Source organism: Rattus norvegicus, chromosome Y (assembly GCF_036323735.1).
Source record: "Rattus norvegicus strain BN/NHsdMcwi chromosome Y, GRCr8, whole genome shotgun sequence".
In the NCBI taxonomy this organism is placed as follows: Eukaryota; Metazoa; Chordata; class Mammalia; order Rodentia; family Muridae; genus Rattus; species Rattus norvegicus.
In genome coordinates, this window is record NC_086040.1 from 49,722,352 (window position 1) to 49,747,684 (window position 25,333).

Below are 25,333 nucleotides of genomic sequence, written 5' to 3' on the forward strand. Positions count from 1 at the left end.
GAAGAAGAAGAAGAAGAAGAAGAAGAAGAAGAGGAGGAGGAGGAGGAGGAGGAGGAGGAGAAGGAGGAGAAGAAGAAGAAGAAGAAGAAGAAGAAGAAGAAGAAGAAGAAGAAGAAGAAGAAGAAGAAGAAGAAGAAGAAGAAGAAGAAGAAGAAGAAGAAGAAGAAGAAGAAGAGGGAATTGAAACAGAAAGAAAACTAAACTTTCATTCTCCCCATTCCCTGTCGTCCTCAGCTCTTGTTGAGGCAGTCGTGTTAGTGAGACGTTATGAGTGTAATTCTGGTGCTACTTTGAGACACCATCTCATAGTAAACTTTAGTCTCTTACAATCTTCTTGCCCCTCTTCTGTAATGTTCCTCAGCCTTGAATCAAGTGACATTTTGTAGATAGAGCCATTGAGACTGGACTTAAAGTTTCTATCATGCAGTGTGAATGGCTGGGATTTTCACTGTGATGTTTGTTGCAGAGACTGTAATTAATTCTGTATATAAGGACACATGGCTTTGATTGTTGTTAGGTATGATACTGGCTTAAGTATGTAAGGGGCTGTACATTCTCCCCCATAACCACAGCTTCAATAGTCTTATATACGTGGGTAAATTACCAGGACCATCCATGTTCATTGAACAGGACTTAAGTCAAGTTAGCGAGCTGTTGGCTATCACCAAGCTATTTATGCCACTGCACTGCCCTTATGGTTATCCTGCCATGTTGATCATTGTGTTTTACAGGCATGAGGTGAACAATCACTTGAAACTGACAAGACTGATGATTGTAATTACATGTTATACTAGAAATACGACCTGTGCCTGGCACATCTTCCTGTATAAGAATATTGACTCTGATAGGCAGGAGGGTTTAAAAGTTAAATTTAGTCTTAACCAAAAAGAGGAAATTAAAATTTTCCTGCTATAGCATGTTTAATTAATTGAAGCAAAATAAAATCTATTTACTTGATGGTGGGGAAATATCATTTAACAATATAATTCTAACTCCTTTTAAGTGATTAAAAGTCACAGATAGTTGGTAGCTGTGATACTGTGTAAAATAGGCATCAGGATTGTGACGATGAAATATTCTCTGTTTTATGCAAATGCATAGGAATAATGAACAAAATTTTGTACCAAACTTCATGCTTTAGGTAACTAATTGCATGTATTTAATTGTATCTAGTTTAATTTCATATTAGCTAGGTATCAAATGCATAATAATTATGACTAAATTATTACTTAAATATTATATTATATAATTAAATTTTATAATAGCATACTAGAGTTACCAAGTGGACATGGAAAAATATATTACACTAATCAAAAAATATTTATTAAAATCCAAATGATGAAAACATTTTATATATAAAAGCAGCCTGGAGCTAAATGTCACCTTAATATGTCATAGTGTGTTCCAGTGAGGTAAAATTTCATGCCATGAAAAACCAAGAACCTAAATTTGATACCTACACACATATGTTTGGAAGATTTCTATATTCACTACATGACATAAAAGCTTACACAGAATATTAATAATGAGACTAATGAAAACAATAATAATAAGAAAAGTAAAAACAAAACTCTAGGAACATTTTAAAGAAATAATGTATTGTATCAGCCTTAAAATAGGAAATTCAACAACTTTTCTTAGTACATTAAATATTCAGAGAAAAACTAAAAGGCTTTTACTTCATTCTATATGAAAGCATAAACACATGAGATGGATTGTGTAAAGAAAGAGAGAACTGCAAACTGTAAAATTAATATAGTCATTGCAGAGGAAAGAAACAGACACTAACCCAAGGTTCTATAAGTAAACATTTGAAGGATTTATTGCATAATATTAACATATTTAATCTAACACATCTTACTATGAAAAAGGAAAGAAAACTGGGAAAAATAAAGCCTGAATATAGTCTCAGAACCAAGAATCTGGGAAGATGTCTCAAATTCAAAGATACCCTGAAATATATGAGAAAATTATAAATAGGCTGATTTTATTATGGAATAAGTATTGTAGTATTAGCTTAGCGGTTAAGAGCACTTACTGCTCTTAAGAGCAAACACGTTCACTTTCCAACACCCATGAAGCCACTTGCAACCAGCTGTAAAGCAGCTCCAGGGCATCTGACATTTCCTGGTCTCCCCAGGTGCCTGTGTTCATGTGCACAAATCTATACATAGACGTTCACACATAACAGATCATTAAAATAAATAGATTCATGAATGTATTTTCTGCACATATTATGAATACTAAGCCTTCTACGTATGCAAACACAATTGATGCAATGTAATAAGAAAGGAGAAAATTCGCAAATAGTTATGAAGAGTAAATTAAGGATTAATGCTTACACAGTTCAGTAAGCGTAAAACGCTAAACTTCACGATTGAATTGCAATGTAGATGTTAAAAATAATCTAGCATTTGAATTTATGAGTGAATCTATTTAAAATTTATTTTATTTATTTTCATTCCTGCCATTGTGCCATGTCCCCTCCACAGTTCCTCATCCCATTCCACCTCTTCCTCCCCTGACTCGAGGAGGATGCTCCCCAGACCTTGCCAGGCACCATAATCCCTGGGACCTCACATCTCTCAAGGATTAGTCCAGACCAGGCCGTCCTCCGCTATCCATGTGTCAGGGCCTCACAACAGCTTGTGTGTCCTGCCTGATTGGTGGCTCAGTGTCTGGGAGATCTCAGTGGTCCAGATTAGTTGCGACTGCTGGTCTTCCTATAGAGGGTGCCATCTCCTTCAACTTCTTCAATCCTTCCCCTAATTAAAGAACTGACAGAAGTCAGAGACTGATACCTTTTTAAAATATATGTACCATTTAATTTTAAATGGTATAATATGGGTTCTCATATAAAATTGATTGCAATATATATTTATTATAGTCTTCTGAGATGGAAATTTGGCAATATTTATACAAGTATCCCATTACATAAGAGACTTGACATCATTCCAACAATGTGTTTTGTAATTTATACAAAATATAATGTAAATAATCACCATTGAGTACTGTGCCAGAGTCAGTGTCCATGCTAATTTTCTGTAGAAAACTTTAGCTAATGAAAATGATAATAATCTGAAAGTCACAATTAGGTTATTATTTAAACAAATGAGTATACTACCATTTATTAAATGCATGATACTCCATGAAGAAATTCCCCATGCACATGTATTCAAGACACATTGTTAAACGAAAAACAAACGACAGAATATTGCATTATGTAATCAAATGCCCTGGGTCCTGCTAATACTGAACCCACAGTGAACGTGATTTTGGGGGGAGGGCAGCAATGTGGGGAGGATGGGGAGGGGAACACCCATAAAGAAGGGGGAGGGATTTAGGGGGATGTTGGTCCATAAACCAGGAAAGGGAATAACAGTCAAAACGTAAATAAGAAATACTCAAGTTAATAAAAAAAGAAAATGAAAAAATGACCTGTTCTGTCCCACGGTAAGGAGAAACCTGCCTGCACCTTCTGTTCTTTCCAGCTTCTTCTGTTTTCCTCTTCTCCTCTGCAGATTGCTTTATCATGTTACGTATATAGTCTCTAAGTTATTCCTCTATACATTTCTTCTCAGCCCAGATCTTTTTGGCTCAGTTCTACTAAGCTCAGTTCTCCTTAGCTCAAACCGGACTTTCCAGCTCAGCCCCTCTCCAGGTCAGTTCATCTGTCTCTGTCCTTCCCGTTCAGTCCTTCTCCCTCAGTCCTTCTATGTGTCTTCTCTTTCTCCTCAGCACTTAAACATATTTCAGAATACATGATCCCGTGTTACTATTTTCATCACAAGTTCATATGAAAGATCAAAGCATCAATTGAAATATAATTTGCAACCAAGAATGTTTACATGAATATCCATCAGGAGTAATTATCTGGCTAAACATTCATCACCAGTGTCAGCTCTACAGGTTCACTGAAGCTAAAACCATAGTTGATAAAGAAGTTATTTACAGATAAACCCAGTCAGTATCTTTTCCTCTGTCCTTGCACCTGTAACAAATCATTTGTTCTCTTTTTATGACTCTTGATGACTGTTTTGCAACCTCTTGGAATGTGTTCTGAGTAGGAGAAATTCTGTTTACTATCTCAGAACAATTAACTGGTGACACCTGGGAGTCTGGCAGGGTTGTCACTGCAATTTTGACTAATAGAAAGAGACTTATAGCAGTCCCACTATAAAAGAGCTTAATAACCATTGATATAATTTTAGGAATTATTGTAGGATCATTATTAAGAATAAAGATTCACCTATTTGTCTGTATAGCATCACTACAGGACAGTACAACTTCGTAGGCCTGCAGAGATCTGCTCCAAAGGGGTGTGCTCTTACTCAATGATTGTTATATATGTCTAATAATAACAACAGGAATAGCATTTTAATAGCAGGAAACTTTCCCAAAATGAATCCCTCACAGCCTTTCTTAATAAGGGCGAACAAGTTGTGGATTATAAAATAATCCGAGGCTGTACATCTCAGGATGATCACCTGCTAGTTATTAGCTGTCCTGTTATGGCTCCTGACACTTTCTTCTCAGTCCCACATGGAACCTTCTCCAAAACTGACAATATGATCCATCACAAAACAGGCCTCAACAGATACAAGAAGATTGAATTAATCCCATGCATCCTATGAGATCACTACAGACTAAGAATGGTCTTCAATGACAACAAGAACAACCAAAGACCATATATATATGGTAGCTGAAGAATGATTTACTCAATGAGAACTTGTTCAAGGAAGAAATAAAGAAAAAAATTGAAGACATTTTGAATTTAGTGAAAATGAGGCATAACTTGGGAACACAAAAAAGCAATGCTAAGAGGAAAGCTCATAGCTCTGAGAGCCTCCACAGAGAAATAGGAGCTATGATACACTAGCAGTTTGACAGAACACCTGAAATCTCAGAACCAATAAAAATCCAAATACACCAAGAGGACTAGACAGCAGGAAATAATCAAACTCCGGACTGAAATCAACCAAGTAGAAACAAAAGGAATTATATAAAGAATCAACAAAACCACTAGCTGGCTCTTTGAAAAATCCAGAAATAGGTAAATCCTTTATATTCAAAATAAAAATCACAAAATCAGAAGTGAAATAGAGATATAACCATAGAAAATGAGGAAGCTCAAAAATTATCAGATCCCTATACTTAACAAAACGGGAAAGTTAGGAATAAATGGATAATTTTCTAGACAGATACAAGTTACCAAAGTTGAATCACTATCAGATAAACCATCTAAATACCCCCATAACTCGTAAAGTAGTAGAAGCAGTCATTAATGTCTCCCAACCAAAGATCCCAGGACCAGAAAGGTTTAGTACAGAATTCTCTCAGACGTTCATAGAATACCTAATACCAATATTCTCCAAACTATTCCACAAACTAGAAATAGAAGGAACACTACACAATTCCTTCTCTGATGCCACAGTTATGCTTATAACTAAAGCAAACAAAGACCCAACAAAGAAAGAGAATTTCAGACCAATTTTTTCATGAATTTCCGTTCAAAAATTCTCAGTAAATTTCTTGCAAGCCAAATCCAAGAACACAGCAAAACAATGATCCATCATGGTCAAGTAGGCTTCATCCTGGAGATACAGGGATGGTTCAATATACAGAACCTGATCACTAATCAAACTAATCTCAGTATAAATACAAATTCAATGGAAACAAAACAAGCAATCATCTCATTAGATGCTGACAAAGCATTTCACAGAACCTACACCTTCATGTTAAAAGTCTTGGAAATATCAGAAATTCAAGGACCAAACTGAAGCACAGTAAATGCAATATACAGCAAACCAGTAGCCAACATCAGACTAAATGGAGAGAAACTTAATGCAAACCAACTAAAATCAAGAACTAGACAAGGATGCCCACTCTCTCCCTACATTTTCAATATAGTGTTCGAAGTCCTCGCCAGAGTAGTTAGAAAACAAATGTAGGTAAAGAGATACATATTGCAAAGGACTTATTCAAAATGTCACTATATGCAGATGATGTGATAGTATATTTAAGTGACCCCACAAATTCCACCAGTGAATTTCTAAGCCTGATAAACAACTTTAGCAAAGTGGCAGAGTATAAAATTGATTCATACAAATCAGCAGCCTTCCTCTATCAAAAGAGAAACAGGCTGAGAAAGAAATTACAGAAATGACACCCTTGACAATAGTCAGAAAGCATGTAAAAAGACCTCAGTGTGACTCTAACCAAGTATGTGAAAGATATATATGACAAGAACACATGTCGCTGAAGAAATAAATTGAAGATCTCAGAAATTAGAAGGATCTCCCATGTTCGTGTATTGGCAGGATTAATATTGTAAAAATGGCCATTTTGCCAAATGCAAACTACAGATTCAATGCAATCCCCATCAATATTCTGACTCAATTCTTCACAGTCATAGAAATGGCAGTTTGCAAATTTATTTGGAATAAAATAATTCCCAGGATAGAGAAAACTATTCTGAAAATTAAAAGCGTTCTGGGGAAATCACCATCCCTGAGCTCTAGTTGTATTACAGAGCAGTGGTGATGAAAAACTGTATTGTATTGGTATTGAGACAGGCAGGTAGATCAATGGAATAGAATTGAAGATGCAGAAATGAACCCACACAGCTATGGCCACTTGAAAATTGATAAAGGATCTAAAACCATCCAGTGGATAAAAAGATAGCATTTTTAAAAAAATTGTGCTGTTTCACCTGAAGGGCAGAATGTAGAATAATGCAAATCAATCCATTCCTATCTCCTTGTCCAAATTTTAAGTAAAAGTGGATTAAAGTCCCCCACATAAAACCAGATACACTGAAACTAACTGATGAAAAAACAGGGAAAAGCCTCGAACACATTGGAACTCGGGAAAATTACCTGAATAGAACACCAAAGGCTTTTGTTCTAACATCAAGAATCAACAAATGGAACTTCATAAAATTTCAAAGTTTCTGTAAGGCAAAGGACACTGTCATTAGTTTCATACAGCAACTAAAAGATTGGGAAAATATTTTTCCCAATCCTACATCCAATAGAGAGCTAACACCCAATATTTACAAAAATCTCAAGAAGATTTACTCCAGAGAATCAAATAATCCTATTTAATAGTGGGCTACAGTTCTAACCAAAAAATATTCAACTGATGACTATTGAATGGGTGAGAAGCACCTAAAAAATGTTCAAAATCCCTAATCGTTGTGGAAAGGCAAATCAAAACAACCCTGAGATCTACCTCATACCAGTCAGAACGGCTAAGATAAAAAGTCAGGTGACAACCGACTCTGGCAAGGGTGTGGAGAGAAAGGAACACTCTGTCCCTGTTGAAATTGCAAGCTCTTAAAACCACTCTGCAAACCAGGCTGGAGGGTCCTCAGAGAACTGAACATAGTATTTACTACCTGAGGACCCAGCTGTACCATTCGATGGCATATACCCAAAACTTGCTGCAACCTACAACAAGGACACATGCTCCACTATGTTCATAGCAGCCTTATTTATAACAGACAAAAGCTGGAAAGAATCCATATTTCCCTCAAAAGAGACACAGATTCATATAATGGGGTCCATTTACACGATGGTGTGGTACTCAGCTATTAAACAGAATGACTTCATGAAATTCATAGGCAAATGGATGAAACTAGAAAATATCATCCTGAGTGAAGTAACCCAAACACAAATAAATGCAAATAGCATGCACTCACTGGTAAGTGGAAATTAGCCCAAGAGCTCAGAATATACACAATAAACTCACATACACTCTGCAGCTCAACGAGAAAGGACAAAGAGGGACGGCTTCAATCCCAATTAGAAGGGGGAAGAAAATTATCATGGGAGGCACATGGAGGAAGGACTGTGTGTGGGAGAGGGGAGTGAAATGGAAATACAGGAGAGCAGGATCAGATGTGGGAAGAGACAGGAGAGAAACACAGAGGACCAGGAGAATGAGTATAGAAAGAAGGAACATTGGAGGACGGTGTAACCTCTAGAATGTCCCAGATACTAGGGATATGACAGGTTCCCTGGACCCAACACTGATGACATTAGCCAACATACACAACAACAGTGAGATTGACCTGAAGACACCCCCTGCAGTAGATAGACATGACCACAGTGTAAGGATGGGACACTCACCCATCTCTTATTAAATCAGAGTTATCCGTGTCTATTGAAATGCAGGGTAAATATGGAGCAGAGGCTGAAGGAAAGGCCATCAGGAGATCTGCAGACACCAAACCGGACACTGTTGCTGATGCTGAGATGTGCTTGCAAACAGGAGTCTGGTGTGGCTGTCCTCTGAGAGGCTCTGCCAGCACCTGACTGACACAGATGCAGATATTCACAGCCAACCATTGAACTGAGCCTAGAGATCCCAATGGACGATGTAGGGGAAGGGCTGAGGGAGCTGAAGGAGACTGTAATTAACAACAATATCCATTACCCAGACCCCTCAGGGCTCCCATGGACCTAACCACCAACCATAGAATATACATGGTCTGGTACACTACGTATGTAGCAGAGGACGGCCCCATCTCACATCAGTGGAAGGGGAAGCACTTGGTCGTTTGGATGCTTGATGTCCCAGAGAAGAGTGATTCTAGAGGGTGAGGAAAGAATGAATGGGGATTACGGAGTCACCCTCTTAGAGACAAAGAGGAGGAATATGTGGAGGTGGGGTTTATGGAAAGGGGGTAATATTTGAAATATAAACAAATACAATGGTTAATAATATTACAAATAAAGGAGTGGTATTTTTCATACATTATTTTACTGCACAGGTTAGTTTGGATCATTTATTGTTGCCTAGATGCATATTTCTTCCAACAGTACCTGATATCTTGTTTCTCTGAGGAGTGTAGCCTTAGATCTTCCTCTTCATTCACAGAAGGCATAACACTTAATTCCTTTCTCCAAGCAAGGGTGACTGTAGAATTGTCTGTAAACGGCAGGAGGCATTTGTACAATCTAGTTGGGGGTCACCAAAAGAATTACTTACAAGCAAAGCTTGTAACGCAAACAGTTGTGTTCATTCAACTTACCAGTATTGAAAGCTTCCCAGGACTTCTGGCCAGGCAACTGCATATGATGTCAAGAGACATTTAGAATTTCAATATATGTGACTAGATAAAATACTTGACATTGTGTAGCATACTCAATATTTCAAAAATATCATCATGGAAAGAATATTAAGAGCTTTAGGACAAGAAAAAATAGTGAGTGATACATCAAGGCAGAAGCATTACAGTAACACCTGGAACTCACATGGAATTCTAATATCAATCCCATGCATTCTATGCTCTATTCACATCCTATCACATGCTCATTCCCTAACACAGTCCACCAGTGATTTTCTAGTCCCTGCAGTCTCTGAGGAGCAAGGGTCAGGATCAGCCTTTCCCACTCGGTTATGAGGCTCCAAGACACATCCCTGCACCAAAGCTGGTGTAAAAGGCGCTTGACCGCACAGTCTCCGAAGCGCCCTTTGCCCTTTCCATTCATGTTGCTACTTCAGGAGTCACTTGTCACGACCCCTGACAATGTGCACAAAACAGGTAGCACTCCGGACTCAGAGGAAGACAGTCGACATGGTTCCTCCTCATTCAGAAAGCTTGGATGATCGCCCGCTACTACAAGCCGAACTGACAAGTGAGGCAGCCCCTGGCTGGGCCGTGCAGACCTCAGGACTGCCCCGTGCAGACCTTGCAACTGCCCCGTGCAGACCTCGCGACTGTCCTGTGCAGACCTCACGACTGCCCCATTCAGACCTCTCGACTGCCCGGTGCAGACCTATCGACTGCCCCGTGCCGACCTCGAAACTGCCCCGTGCAGACCTCGCGACTGCCCCGTGCAGACCTCACGACTGCCCCGTGCAGACCTGGCGACTGCCCCGTGCAGACCTCGCTACTGCCTTGTGCAAACTCGAGGACAGCCCCTCTCGAGCTTTGGTTGTTTCCTGAGATCAATGGTCACTCGAGATTTCCCTGCTTTGCCTTCTGGACTTGTCCACAGTTCTCGGGAGAGAGAGAAATACGCGAAGGATACAGCTCGACTGATGCTCACCATGACTCACCACTGCCGAGTCCTTTCACTGCCCCTTCACGGGGTAGTGTTTAGAGAGGACAGAGAGCCTCATCCCGGACTTTACCCTCTGACAATGCACCAGCGATTTCCCAGTCTCCATGGCCTGAGAACCCCTTCAGAGTCTCCCGAGATGATTATAACCCCGGAGTGCAGCAGGGGAATCAGTGGAAGGATTCCCAGCCTCCACAGCCTGGAAGCCCATTCAGTGTCCCCCAAGCGGATTATAACACCGGACTCCAATGTGGGAAGAACTTGAACACCAGAGACCTGAGCGACTTTCCACCTCCGGGACTACTTAGATATACTCGGCACAAGTTCATATGCTCAAAACCCTATGAAGACCAGAGATTCAAAAAACCTGATGCTCCTGTTACAGAAATGCTTCAGAAACTCAAAGATCATATAAAGGCTTCAGTCAATAAGAGGGTACTAGACCCCAGAAGGGAACTGACAGACAAAAGAAATGGACAGTTCCACTTCCTCTGAGGGTTCCTGAGGGCATGAGTAATCCACTGACCAAGGATAGGAGATTACTGAGTAACCCACTTGCATAATATATATGTCGTATGTATGTAGTATGTGTATAGTATGTATGTGTGTAATATATGTGTATATATGTAGTATGTATGTATGTATGTATGTGTGTATGTATGTATGTATGTACACTCATGTGCAGTGACCCACGGAGGTCAGAAGAGGGCATCAGACTCCCTAGAGTTGGGCACCATCTGATATAGTTGCTGGGAACTGAACCCGGGTCCTCTGAGAGGAATGCATACCATCATAACTGACATTATTTCAGTTTCCCATCATTTGTGAAACATCTTACCATCCATTGTGTCTTGTACTATGCAGTGTTCGTTCCTTAGTGCAATGGTGTCCCTTCAGTCAGACTGGGTTTTGACGGTCTGTTGAACATGTAATAGTGGCATGGCAGAAGGATAGCGTGGGGGGTGTGCTCTGATGCAAAGAGGGACATTGCACTAACTGCTCAGTCACTGTCTCTGCTGGCCTGCACTATGCAGCATGTGTCTCCTGCGAAGCCAGCAGCTTTCCGTGTTGCCTGAGATGACAGCCCTTGCAGCCTCCTCTAGGTCCTCCTCTGTACATCCCCAGGGGATCATCCTGAGGGATCCCTGAAGGGAAATCCCTGATAAAAATTCTCCAGTGCTTACTAGAAACTCAGGCTAATGCCCAAACTCCTGGTTGGGAAATAAAACCAGCTCCCAGTCCACCACAGCCTGACATAGGGTCCCATCCAACCTGCCTGCCATTCAGCCCACTAACGCTCCTATTCTGATAGGGTCGATGATCATATTGGATTAGGGGCCCAGCACACTCCAGGGTGGCCTTCATTATAACCACTTACATCTGCAATGACTCTACTTCCAATGGATATCACAGCCTGAGCAGCCAGGAGTTAGGATGAAAAGAGAGGCTGGTGCATAAGCCAGACACTCACCCTGTCTGGGATACTGACTTACTTTATTAAATGATTAAAAAATGTATAAAAAATTAGAGAAGTTCACACCCGAAGAATGGATCAGCACTTTCATGTCTACAATTCCTTTACCTGCTGTCTATAAGCACCTACTACCTCCAGGGACTCAGATAAGCCAGAATTCATTCCCTGTTTCCGCTCTAGATAAGGCACAGGTAATCCGTCGAAAACTGCTAAGCTGAAACTTTAGGAAACCTGTTGGAGACATCAGTTCAGGAAGCCAGATGCCCTGGCCAAGACCTTCGAGATGGGTCATCACAAAGATGGCAGATTTGGAAAGACGATAAAGTTGAAGACCTGATGCCTTTCTTGCTAAGGATTTGGAGACCTTCCCTTCAGAGAAGATGGCTTCAAAGAATGAAGTCTCCAAGCACCTCTCCTTGGAACAAGTGCTTGTTCCTATGGGGATTGGGGGGGGACGGCGGCATTTCATCCTCATACACTGGAGAGTGACGGGTCCAGAACTTCACGAGCCTGCTCAGTGTGCGATGACTTAGGTGGAGAACCACTAGCTTCCTCACTTCAACTAGACCAAGGAAGGTGCTCTGCTCTGTCTCCCTGCCTTTGAAAGACACCTTCATCCCTGTTGTTCATGCCCAAGGCTTCCTATGGTCCTCACCTGTTTGCTTCTGAGTCAGCTGAGGTGTGTTGACATACCTCACTGTGTGCGAGCTTTCCTTAAGAGCTCTAAACACACAACCCATCCTGTACACTCCATCTCTATTTTTCTATTTAGCTTGATTTTTTTTTAACAAAACATGAGCAGGAAGTGGATTTCTCAAATGGCTGATGCTTGCAGTATTCTAAAGTTGAGGCCCAGGTGAACGAAGTAAATTGTGGGCAGTACCTCACACAGACAGATCTTTATGCCCATTTTCTTGGGTTTTGATGATGTTAAAAATCTGGGGTTTGGGGGAAGGAAATTACAAAATGGTAGCAACAACGATCCATCGTGTGTCTCCGTTAAGGTTTGTTTTATTCAAAGTGACAAACGCTCCTCCCATGACTCCATATTGAAGGAGGTAAAGAGGTGAGTTAGGTCCATGAAACGATGGCCTTAGGACCCAGGACTGGTGGTTGTCTTCCCCAGGTTGTCCTTCAAATATATCTTGCCACGAACCGGTTATAGCTGTGGTTCACAACCTGTGTGTGGGTCACGATCCCTTTGACAAACTTCAGTCTCCAAAATGATTACCGACAACAATTCATAACAGAAGGAAAATTACAACTATGAAGAAGCAACAAGAATAATTGTGTCATCAAGGGTCGTAACAAAATAGGAACTGTGTTAAAGGGGGCAGCATTAGGAAGGTAGATCACTGACTTATAGTCCAAGAAAGAGCATCCAACTATGGGCCAAATAAACAAAATACAGGATCTCCAGCATACCAGCAACACGAGATAAAATGCAAGCTGGGGGGATAGTTTTGTGGGAAGCAGTGCCTGCTCTGAAATTGCCAGCACCTGCATGACAGCCCATAACCCATGATTGGAGGGATAATGACAGGACACATGGAGGGTCCCACGGCTCCAGCCACATATATAGCAGAGGATGGCATTGTCTGCATCAATAGGAGGAGAAGCCCTTGGTCCTCTGAAGGGTCAGTTCCCCAGTGTGGGGGAATGGCAGGGTGTTGAGATGTTAGTGGGTGGGAAGAAAAGCATCATCACTGAAGCAGGGGGAGAGAGAATGGGAGAGAAGGGATCCAGGAAAGGGGATAACGTTTGAAATATAAATACGTAAAATTCCAATAAAAAAAGAGACAGGAAGTGTTTATTTTGACCCATTGTTTGAGCTGGTACCATCCATCATGATGGGGAAAGCATAGCAACTGGAGTGTGATGGTCACATTGCAGACCTGGAGGGTGTTCAGCTTCCTTCCTTCCTTTCTTTCTTTCTTTCTTTCTCTCTCTCTTTCTTTCTTTCTTTCTTTGTTTGCTTGTTTGTTTCTTTCTTTGTTTCTTTCTTTCTTTGTTTCCTTGTTTTAAATTCCATATGTAGGTGTTTCCCTTGCTTTTATGTATCTGTATAAAAGATACATATACAGAAGCCACAAGAAACTTAGGGAAGAAAAGCAGGTATAGTTGTCAATAAGACATGGAGGCCACAGGGCTCAAGTCGGTTTCCCTCACGACCACATGTGTATTCATCATGACAGGAGACAGGAGCAGGGCACAGAACTGAACAAGAGTAATCAATGCTTGTGAGCCACCATGTTGGTGCCAGGGTCTGAACTCAGGTCCTCTGCAAGAGGAGTAACGGTTCTCAACTACCAAGACACCTCTCCAGTCACACACAATCATTGTTTATACAGCCCCCCAAACACAGCACCACTTGATGTGTGTAAACACGCATACTAGACGTGCGGTGTGATTTATTTGTGTGAATGTTCAGTCAGTGTGATACAAACGCTCTTGTATTCATAAATTTTGGGATAGCCATTTTCACTTGGAGGTTCTCTTCATTCTCAGCTTTGGTGTTTACATACATCATCAAGAGAGGAACCGCCCTGTCAGCCTACCCCTGCCTCCCCTCCATTTGCAGCTATGCCTGCCTTTCTTCACTAAGTTAAAAACCATCTCAGACTCTACTCTTTCATTGTGTTCAGTGTAGTAGACTCTCCAAAACCATAAAATGGAATCCCAGATGCAGAGGGAAGAAGTTTTGCTGTTTGTTACTTTGTTTGCTTTTAGTTGCTTTTTCCCACTTCCACTGGTTTGAACTTGTGTCCCATTCAGTGGCAGGTACTTAATTCAGCTAGCATTTTGAGAAGGGCTGTGGGTGGAGTGTCATAAAAGGAAAATTCCTGGAGAGAACTCGCTGGGATTTTGACCATAAATACAAAGTGTTTATTGACTTGATTTTTCAGTTACACAGAATCCTGGACCGCACTTACCCAAACTAAAACTTCACATCTGACAATTTGCTCGAAGGAAAAAAAAGTCTTAAAGACAAAATTGATCCAACAAAATGAGCCCTAAGTTGTAATGATTGACCCTCTGTAAAGAGAAACATTTTCTTTTAAAAAAAGACGATTTTGAATTTTTAACAATTTCATATACTTATATAATGAGTTTTACACCTTTCCTTTCTGTATTTCCCTTCCTAATTCCCCTCCCTCATCCCCCTCCCTCATTCTGCCATCCCCTCCTTCAGTTCCCTTTTGCTTCCTCCCTCATCCTCCTCTGTCATCCCCTCGGTCAACCCCTTCTCTCACGCCATTCCCTCTCCAACTGGCACCGATATTCTGAATAAGTCCCCTCCTATTTCATGTCTCCTTTCTGCGTGTAATCCCTAAGTTTAATTAATTACATGAGTACAGAGGAATTCGACAGAACAGCTTATCTACGGGTACAGGAATGAAGAAGGGAGTGAAGCAGACATTTCTGGTTTCTTTGGAGACTCAACTGTGTCATGGATGTTGGTCTGGAAACTGTCTTAGTGGAGGATGTTTTGCTGAAAACAAACACATGGTGTTTCTGGTCGCTGCCTGTGAAAAGGGCATGTGATGTTTAGAAAGGGTACGAGTATAACCCTGGACAACAGTGGGCAACCCCATGGCATTGGCTTGCCTTGCCACTCTTCACTGATGCTCAATGGATTTTGATGACTCTGGTCTTCACTGACCATGCTGTGGCATTGGTTCACCTTTCCTTCATCACTGACCATTGTTTGTCATGACTTTGTAGAGAGAAAAGCACCAGAGAACTTCTTGTGGAGACAATGTGGTGGCTTCTTGCTGCCTCCTCGAACGCAGGCCAATTGGAAGAGCTCGGCAATTTCTTCTGGGTTGAACTGTCCTTGGTGATTCGTGAATGGTGTTTGCAAGTAGATCGACCTACCTCTGCTGATTCATGTCAACTGAACTGATATCCTGATGATGAAGATTGAAATCACCCCAGAGAACTATTTCTAAGCAGGTCCACATCGTTCTTTGTTTGCCCTATTATCCTTTCCTTTCCACTACCTCTGGTGGGTGGTGGGCAAGAGGAAGGTTAAAGGGTTTAAAAACTCTTACTAAAGTAGGTCTTGAAAAATCTAAACCTGCAGAATAGAACACCTCCTCCAATAAATGTTGATTGGCAAGGAAGGGGAGGGTCTTTATGGCCTCTCCCATGTGTAATGAAGTGTTGAGGGGCCCAGTCTTTTGCCCATGACCATAGCCATCATCAGTTTAAGAGTTCAATGACTAGGTCCAATCTAAAAGATATCCTTTTGCTGTCCACTTCCCCATCTTCTGGTTCTTATATTCCTTCCACCCACTCTTTCATGATGTTCTCTGAGCTGTGGAGGAGAAGACTTAGCCGTCCTATTTCCACCTGAACAGTCCAACACCACTGATTCCCAGCACTTTGTCCAGCTGTACGTCTCTGCCCATGGTAGTCAGAGGCTTCTTGTCTGATGAGAGCTGAGTGCAACGCTGACCTGTAGATGCAAATATGGATGTTTGGAAGGAAGTTTGACAATGTATTTAGCATTAGGTTCTTTCATAGGATGTATATCACATAAACCATAGGTTCTTGACCAGTTTACAGAACCTGGTGTGTATACGCTCGTGTAGAACATGCCTTGTATCCAATTAGAAAGCCACTCGTTATTCCCATGACTGCAATTCCACTAACACATTAGGGGCACATCTTGCCAGATATTTTAGCTTGAATGGTTCACCCCCGAGTAAGGTTGTAGGTGATTTTCTCCCCTGGAAGCCTACATAGGACTCTCTTGAACCATGAAGGCTATCCATTTTAGAGAATGCTTCCACCTCAGCTTCAGATTGACCCTTCTGTGACATGTGACCAAAAGAATTCAGTGTCCTCAGCAATATGGTGTTACCATCAAGTTCTGGAGGGCTACGAAGAACAATGGCAACAACCTGTAAAGTTGTGAGGGCTTTTGGGATCTCGCTGGTCAGCAACATTCAGGAAGACATCCCACATCTGTCAGTGTGATTTTTGCTTAATTTTGGTTTTCTCTTGCTCTGATGAATACACTCACCATAGCCAGCTTGGGAAGGGAAATCTTCATTTCATCGTATCTGTTCCAGCCCATCATCAAGGAAAACCAAGACAGGATTGTGAAACAGAAACTACAGAGAATGCCCACTGGCTTGCTTCTAAGCTCACTTTCAACTACCTTTACAGAGTACAGACCCACCTGCATAGGGCGGTGCTGCCCACAGTAGACCAGGCTCTCCAACATCAGTGAACAGTCAAGGAAATGCCACCTGGACATAGTCAAGGCCAATCTGATGGAGGAAGCTCCTCGAGGGAGATTCTTTCCTCCAAGACTAGCCATCACAAGAAATCAATGAAAATAAAAAAAAAAAGAGATCAATAGCTTCAGGGGGAGCATGGCTTATCCATGGAGGGTGCCTCCATTTGAACTCAACAGTTGATCTTGTAGATATATTCTGTAACACAACGTTTTATAACCCCTCTCACCAAACCCCGTTCTAACCTAATCACCTAAGGGGAGATGGAGTGGAAAGTAAGTTTTAAGAAAATAATTGGAGTAGAAGGAAATGCTTCTTGGAAATAAAGCAAAAAAGGAAGCATTTCTGCATCCTAGATACTTTCCTCGCATCATCTGCGCAAAGATAATGAAAACCGTTACGTTCCAGGTACCATAATTTCCAATGTTACAAATCATATAAATAATACTGCTTATCATTCATAAAACACATTGGCACTAATCGTTATGATGTGTTTTTCTAACTCACTCCTAATGTAGAACTGATGAACTGGAATTGTTCGCCTGCTCATTTATACATGAGGTAAGTGAGGTTTAAACGTCGAGATAATTTTCCAATACTCTAAGCTAATAAATGGCAGAATAAGACAGCTGCACTTTTTCTGCCTTCATGGCGTGGCCTCGGGAGAAATGCAAGTCAGGATACCTTGGCAGGGAATCCCAAGGATTAGTACAGGGCAGCTGAAAGTTGTCTCGGATGCAAGACTGGGAGTAAGGCTCAAGTCTGCCGAGCCCCAGCTCAGGATTCCTGAAACAGAACACCAGAATATGTTAGAGAGCGAGGAGACTAAACTAAACATCTGGGAGTCCTCAGCAGATTGTACAGATCCAGGGCTGAGGGTTCATATGTATGTTGGTCTTTGTGGGGGTGGAAAGGAACAATTATTTAGATCCCCACCTCCTACTATGTGCTACTACAGTGGAGGCAATGCATTAAGTCCAAGGTTTTTTGTTTTGTTCCTGTGTATGTGTGTGTGTGTGTGTGTGTGTGTGTGTGTGTGTGTGTGTATGTGTGTGTGTGTGTATGTACATACGTGCATGTGCAGTGTATAATGTAGGGACTAATCCATTTCTCCTCTACCTTATTCATATAAGCAGCATTTCTCAGTCAAACCCAGAGTTCACCAATATGACAAGTCTTGATAGCTATCTTGCCCTGGGGATCTGACCTACCTCTACCTTCCTGGACTGGGATTCTATGTGGGCCACAAAGCCTACCCATCATTTACCTGAGACCTGTGAGCCATCTCCTCAACTGCTAAGGTTCAAGTCCCGGTGTTGGACCCATCTCCTTTACTTTTGTTTTCTTATTCTTTTTTTTTTCTGTCTTGGTCATAATATCAGAACCAGGTTAATGTATGACTGGGTCACTCAAACAATCACTCAAATCCCACCACACCAATGTGTTCTAATAAGGAGGAGGACCCTGCTGACTCTCTGTCCTATAAAGTCTGACCTTAACAGATGAGTTAAAGGATAGGATTATCCTAGTGGGTGATTGTGGATGCTGTTGTTGAGGTTGAGGGAGGCTGGCAAATGAGGGTCCACAGCTGAGTCACTTATAATAACAGATACAAAGCTGAGTGTGGTAGTGCCTTCCTATATTCTCAATACTCACGAAGATCACAAGTTCAAATCCAGCCTGGGCTACATTGTAAGTCCAAAGACAGCCTGGGCTACATCGTAAATCAAGGCCAGCCTGGGATACAGAGTAAGTCCATGGCCAGCCTGGGCTACATAGTAAGTCCAAGGCCAACCTGGGCTACATAGAATGTCCAAGGTTTGCTTGGCCTATTACATGACACTTCTCCAAACAACAACAGGTTTTTTTTTCCTTTTTGGTTTCTGTCTCTCCTATTTCCTCTACACTGATACCAGTGCTGTATTTTGGGGGTGTGGGCGAGAAGTTTCATCATGTCTGATGGTCCAGGATCTCCCAAGCAGCACGGCAAACCAAACAGTGCAGCAAACAAGTCTGTTTTGATTGTTGCAGAAAAATATGACACATGGGAAGTGCTGTCTGAAGAAATGGCTCTAAGATGGGATAACACCTCGGGAGACTGGGCTTTGATTTTGTGCTAGTTTCCTCGTGAGAAAAACAATGATGTTCTCAACCAGAGTCTGTGTTGGGAATACAATGCTGTGCTTCCATTTCAACACTGTATAATCTCCATATGGTAACCCTGGAAATCTTGTCTGATATTAAACAGATTATAGGAGAGGTAAGGTGAGTATAAACACTGTCATTAAAAAGTGTTTAAACGATGAATAATTTTTGTTTTAAATTTTTGTCTGTGGTACCAGGTTCAATGTTCTGCATAAACTCTAAAACACGGCAATTTCTTTTTTTTTTTTTAAATCACCAAACAGAATGTGATCTTATATTTTTCTATCTAGGTCTAATCGAGACATAAAAATAAAATTCTTTGCTTTAAAAAAAACTAATTGTGTTTCAATAGCTTTTTTTTTGTTAATTTCTTATTTTTAGTGTTTTTTGTTTTGGGTTTCATTTTAATAATTATTTTTTCATTGAATTAATTTTCTTATTTTCTACTGTAGATAAAAATTTAGGTTGCTGGTCTTTGTTTCTAATCTAAGAATTAGTGTTGTAAATAAAGTTTCCACTTAGCACCGTCATAGTTCTTTCTCACACATTTTGATAGTATGTTTCCTATCTTCTTCTTTTTCTCCTACTGTTACATAGTTTCATTATTTCTTGACATCTGTATTACTTGTGAATGAGTAATTTAATGTTTCTGGACTGGGAGACTCCTGTTGTCTCTCATTGAAGATGTTTATTTTAGTTTTGTTGTATTAGCAGAACACATCGCGAGGGGCTGGACATGCAGCTCAGTGGACAGAGTGCTCACTTGGCTCTCACACAGCTCTGGGCTCCACCTACAGTACCTCATAAGCCTGGTGTGGAAGTACATGCCCATAGTCCCATTACCAGAAGGAGAGCCAGGAGTTCAAAATCATCCTCGGGTGCATAATGTGTTTGAGGCCAGCCTGGGCTACATGAAACCTGTATAAACAAATATGTCCCACAGGACATCCTTTCTTAGGCATTTGCCACACTTTGTTTGTTGGTTTCTGAGTGTCTGAAAAGTCCAGGGGTACTTGAAGGAAAAGAACATCCTGGTGCTACTAGGGACTGTCAGTCAGAGACATTGGCTGGTGAAGCCATCCCATCCCAGCTGGTTTTCTGCCTGCTTCTGTTGCTGATGGGCTGATGCGTGTCCACAGCTTTACTCATAATCAACCTGCTTCCTTTTCAGCTGTACACATTCTTGCTTCCTGCTGAGGCTGTGATGGAGTTAGTGATACAAAGAATTGGGGTCTCCTTCCAGCCCACTGATTCTCTCAATAATAAGTTCTTTCTCTGTAGAAATAGTTTCTCTGTTGCCTACATTATCAGAAATAAATATAACACTCTTTTAGTTTTATTTTGACACTGGGTTTCATTATGTAGGTAGGGCTGGCCTGAAACTCACTGTATAAACCAGGTAGGCCTTGAACTCACAGAGATCACCTTGCTTCTGAGTGCTGGGATTAAAGGGACATGCCTGTCTCCTTCTGTTTTTAACTTTTTTTAAAATTTATCTCTATGAGGTGTGTGTGTGTGTGTGTGTGTGTGTGTGTGTGTGTGTGTGTGTTTGTGTGTGTGTGAGTGTGTTTTGACTAAAGAGTCCACAGGTCCTCTGAACCCTGGACCACTGCAAGAGCATCCAGTGTTCCTAAGCAGTGAGCCATCTCCCCAGTCCCTTCTGCCTGCTCTAAACTCCACTTCATTGTTCATCCTGCCCAGACTTGTCTTTAATTCCTACTCTTAGTGTTTGCTTTAATTCAGTGAGTGCCTAATCGATTTTTTCTTGTTTCTTCTGTTACCTCACCAAGATGATGTGCATCCTTTTGATTTGGAAGTTTCTCATTGACGACAGTTGAATCCTTGCTTTAAAATCCTTGCAGACAATTCTGACAAGGGTTTTCTCTTGGTGCCACCACCAGGGAACTGGTTTTCCTCCTCTGCTTTTTATTTAAGGGGCTTGTCATGGTGTGCAGTGATTTCCATTTTCAGGTCATTTATCTAAGATGTCAGCAGTCCTGACACTCTGGGTGCAGTGGCTGTTTATCCTTCATAACCTTTTGGTGGTGTTTTGTTTTTTCTGGATTTGCCTGATTGAATAAAAGGGATTATACCTCCTGTCCATACAGACAGGCATAACTTAGATGGGTCAGGAAGAGTGGTTTTCAACCTTCCTAACATAACCTTTTCATACAGCTCCACCAACTGTAAAATTATTTCATTGCTATTCATAACTATAATTTTGCTATAGTTATGAATTTTAATGTAAATGTCTGGAATTCAGGATATATGATATGTGACTCCTGTGCAAGGGCCATTTGAGCTCCCAAAGGGGTCTCTATCCAAGGGTTAAGGACCACTGATCTGGACTTGGTGGGAGGCCCTTACCGACGTAGATGGGTTGCCCAGTGTTGCCGGGGAGAAGTCTCCATCTCTGGAAGGCAAAGGATCTTCCACGATCAGGCTTTTTCCTGGGTCCCTCTGTAATAGTGGACACACTCTTGATGGTTACTGATGGATCAACTGACTCCAGGCAGTTTTCTTTTACATCCTCGAAGATGAATATTCTAAACAGGGTTATGCTAGCCAAAAGTAGTGGCTGAAGCTATCCCTGGCGATCTTTCCCTTCCCTAATGGCTCCTTGTCCCCACAAGACCAACAGTAGATGTCTGAGTCCCTCCCAAGCTGCACCTTTCCAATCTACACTCTTCTTCTGTCCTGTTTCTTTCACGGAGAGCACACACGCTAACCCTGAACCCATCTTGTCCTCAGTAAGCACTAACCACCTACTCCTCTCTGCCAGCTTCGCTTTCCCATATGACCCGGCTGTTCAAAATTCTGAGGCATGTTCACGCTTGTATGGTCAAACAGAATGGGACCGATTGGCTCGTCTATACTGACGCAGATTCTGTATGATTCTGATTCAGTAGCCTGTAAATTTAATCCTGTCAAATTCCAGTTTTGTGTGAATAAAAATGGCCCTCGTCTAACTGTGGGTTTTGATAAAGCTAATTTTGGGGTGCTATCCAGTGGGCTGCCTCGGAAGGAGAGCCCAGCAATATTTCTGATACGGAGAATGACTTAAAGATAACCAAAGGAAAGATAGGAGCTGGGAAAATAACCACCAAGGATGTTGGTACTCAGAAACCAAAGACTTTTTCAGAAAAAAAAATGCATGAAAAGAGCTACTTGGGCAGAATGTGACTGGAGTCATCAGAATATTTGGGTGAGGACATCATTTTGGGTCTCCAGGAGGCTACATGAGAAGCTAAAACCTAGATGCTGGAAGTTTCTAAGCATAACTAGAGAAGGAACTGGGCTGAGAGGGCTTCTATGACATAAGAAGAGTCTGGATGATGTCACAGAGAGAAGGGCGGAGGTTCCGCTTCTCTTCCACTTGGGGGCGCTAGACTCCCCTGAAGGTGGGTTCACTATCTTCCCAGCGGGGTGTGAAAGCCAGTTCAGCTCCTGAACCCCACAATTGTTCAGCAGGCTTTTGGTGCCTGACCGGTTTCCGAAGACAGAATCTGGACGACTAGGACATTTTCTTTCGGTAAATATGTTTATGAAGATAACGGGGACCCTTGTAGCCCAGAAAGCTAAAAGTTTTCCCTCGTACAGTGAGTAACCGTCTGTTCTGATGTCTTCCACGTTTGAGAGCTCGGCGGATGGTCTAGGCTAGTCAGTCTCCGGAGTTTATTATACTTTGCTAACAATATCTAATTCATAATTCTAATAAAATGTCAAAACTCCTTTCTGTGCCTGTGCATTTTAGGAGATAATATTTCTTTTTTGTTGTTGCTTTTTTTTTTCAGGAGCTGAGGACCGAACCCAGGGCCTTGTGCTTGCTAGGCAAGTGCTCTACCACTGAGCTAAATCCCAACCCCAGGAGATATTATTTCTAAATGGCTGTTGTTGCCTACACAAAAGACTCTTGTTGTGGTTGAAGATGCAACAGCGTCGCGGAATAAACCTGGGGCTGGGTCAGGATGCACAGTACAGAAAGCAAGTGGACTGGTATGCTGTGTCTCTGGGCAGACACTTGTGGATGTTGCCACGTAGCTCATAGTTAGAGGGTAGAAGAGGTGTGTGGTCACCCTTCTGGCTCCTTTGCTATCCTTTCTCTGTTCTGCTTGCTTAAAGTGGGGACAGGGATACTTAATCCCACACTGATCTAGCCATTCAAGGAGAGATTCCTCAGCAGAGGCAAAGTGCCTCGGGCTGACGAAATGTGTCTGAATATGTTATTCTGAGCTGTAGAGAACCAATTGTTCATTTCCCTTTGAACTTTAGATTTTGATTTTTGAGAGAGGGTTTTTCTGTGGGTAGCTTTGGCTACCCTGTAACTAACTCTGTAGATCAGGCTGGCCTTGATCTCACAAAGGTCTGCCTCCCTCTGCCTCTTGAGTGCTGGAATTAAAGGTGCGCTCCACCATTGCCCAGCCCTCCTACGAACTTCTGATTATAACAGAATTAGATTCCGATGCTCAACCCTGTCTACCATCGCCTTCCTCACCTGCTCCAAAGTTCTCTTAGACAAGAGCCTTGGTCCAGCGCCCTCTCAACCCCACCCCCATTGTTCTTGCAGGCACTCACATGACAGAGGCACCAGCATTGTGTGTGGTTTAAGCAGGCGAGCTCTTCAAACTCAGGCCACGGGCAAGTATGAAGCCTGAACACAGAACGATAGCCACAAGACAGTGGACCAGGATGCTGTGGCCTACCACATGAGGTCTACAGCCAAGAAGAAGAGGATGTCTCTGAGGAGGATGAGCACACCATCCCTCGAAGCAGAGGAGGAGGAGGCCTTCTCCCCAGGCCCTGGGAACATTGTGGGCTGCAGAATTTCTCACGGATGGAAGGAAGGTGATGAGCCCGTCACCCAATGGACGGCCATCATTCTAGATCAACTGCCAACAAATCCCTCTCTCTATCTGGTCAAGTATGACGGAATTGACTGTGTCTACGGACTGGAACTTCACAGCAATGAGAGGATTTTAAAGCTTAAGGTCTTCACAAAGTAGAGTTTCCTCAAGTGAAAGACGACCATGTTGCAAGAGCCATGGTTGGCCGAGCTGTGGAGCATAAATTTGACGGCAAACATGGCTCTAAGGACAACTGGAGGGGGGTGGTCCTAGCCCAGGTGCCGATCATGAAGGATTGGTTTTACATCACATACGAGAAAGATCCAGCCCTTTACATCCACCAGCTCCTGGATGATTACACAGAACGTAACCTACGTATCATTCCAGAGATTCCTCCAGCAGAGGTGAAGTCAGACGTTGACAGCGACATCTTAACAGGTCAATGTGTGCAGTTCACCAGAAGCGATGGTTCCAAAAAGATCGGCAAAGTCATTTACCAAGTTCCAGCCAAGCCTTCCGTGTACTTCATCAAGTTTGATGGCGACGTCCACATCTACGTCTATAATCTGGTGGAAAAGATCTGTTAAGGTGAAATTCACAATGTGTGGGGGGCATTGATGGGGAATTTATAGGAATGGGGGAAAATGTTTGTTTTTCTGTGTTTCAGATACACAAGGGCCTTTGACAACCCCAGTATCTTTTCCAGTGGAATTTGTTTTTGCTCTAAATATTAAAATGTGCGATGTGACGTGTTGTGTGTGAAGACTTTGGTGGAGGAGACGGGCTGTGGTGGATGGAACATGGAGAGGAAGCCGGAAAGGTAAAGGCTGTGAACAGTAAGTGTGATGTCACGTAGACTAAAACAAACAGGACTGAGCTGGTCTGGTCTTTAGGGAGAGAAAAGAACTGGAGATGAGGCTTAGAGGAGCAGGGATGGCACGGGGGAAAAAAGATGGATGTTTAGGAAGCCGTGGAGAGGGGCCAGACATAGATAGACTCTCTGAGGTGAAGTTTGAGGGAGAAACAGACAGTTGGGGAAAGAGGGGCAGGTAACAGGGAGGTGATCTTGGAACTCAAGGGGAGACCCAATAAACTGATCCAGCAGACTCAGAATCAGAGAAGGTCGGGGATTGTTTGACTAACGAAACCTAATGAAACCTGTTTCTCATCTGTAGATGTATTATTTTTAATTATGTGGGTGGGGGCAGGGCATGAACACAGGAGACCACAGAGACAAGAATAGTCAAGTCCCCTGGAGCTGGAATTAAAGGTGGTTGGGAGCCATTGGATATGAGCTCAAAGAACCAAATCCAGATCCTCTTTCAGAGCAGACGAGCTCTTGATCCATTGGTCATCTCTCCAGGCCCCTAAAGTCATCTTTTCAAATAAATCCAACCTTCCCATGCAGAGAAGAGACAAGGATGAGGGTAATAAAGATTAAATTGATGGTGATGTGGAAGAAAGACTAAAGAACACATGAGGGAGTAGAGGACACTGAGGGACGAAGGAATTCCAAAATGGAGTTCTCACAAAGTGAAGCAGGAGGCCCAG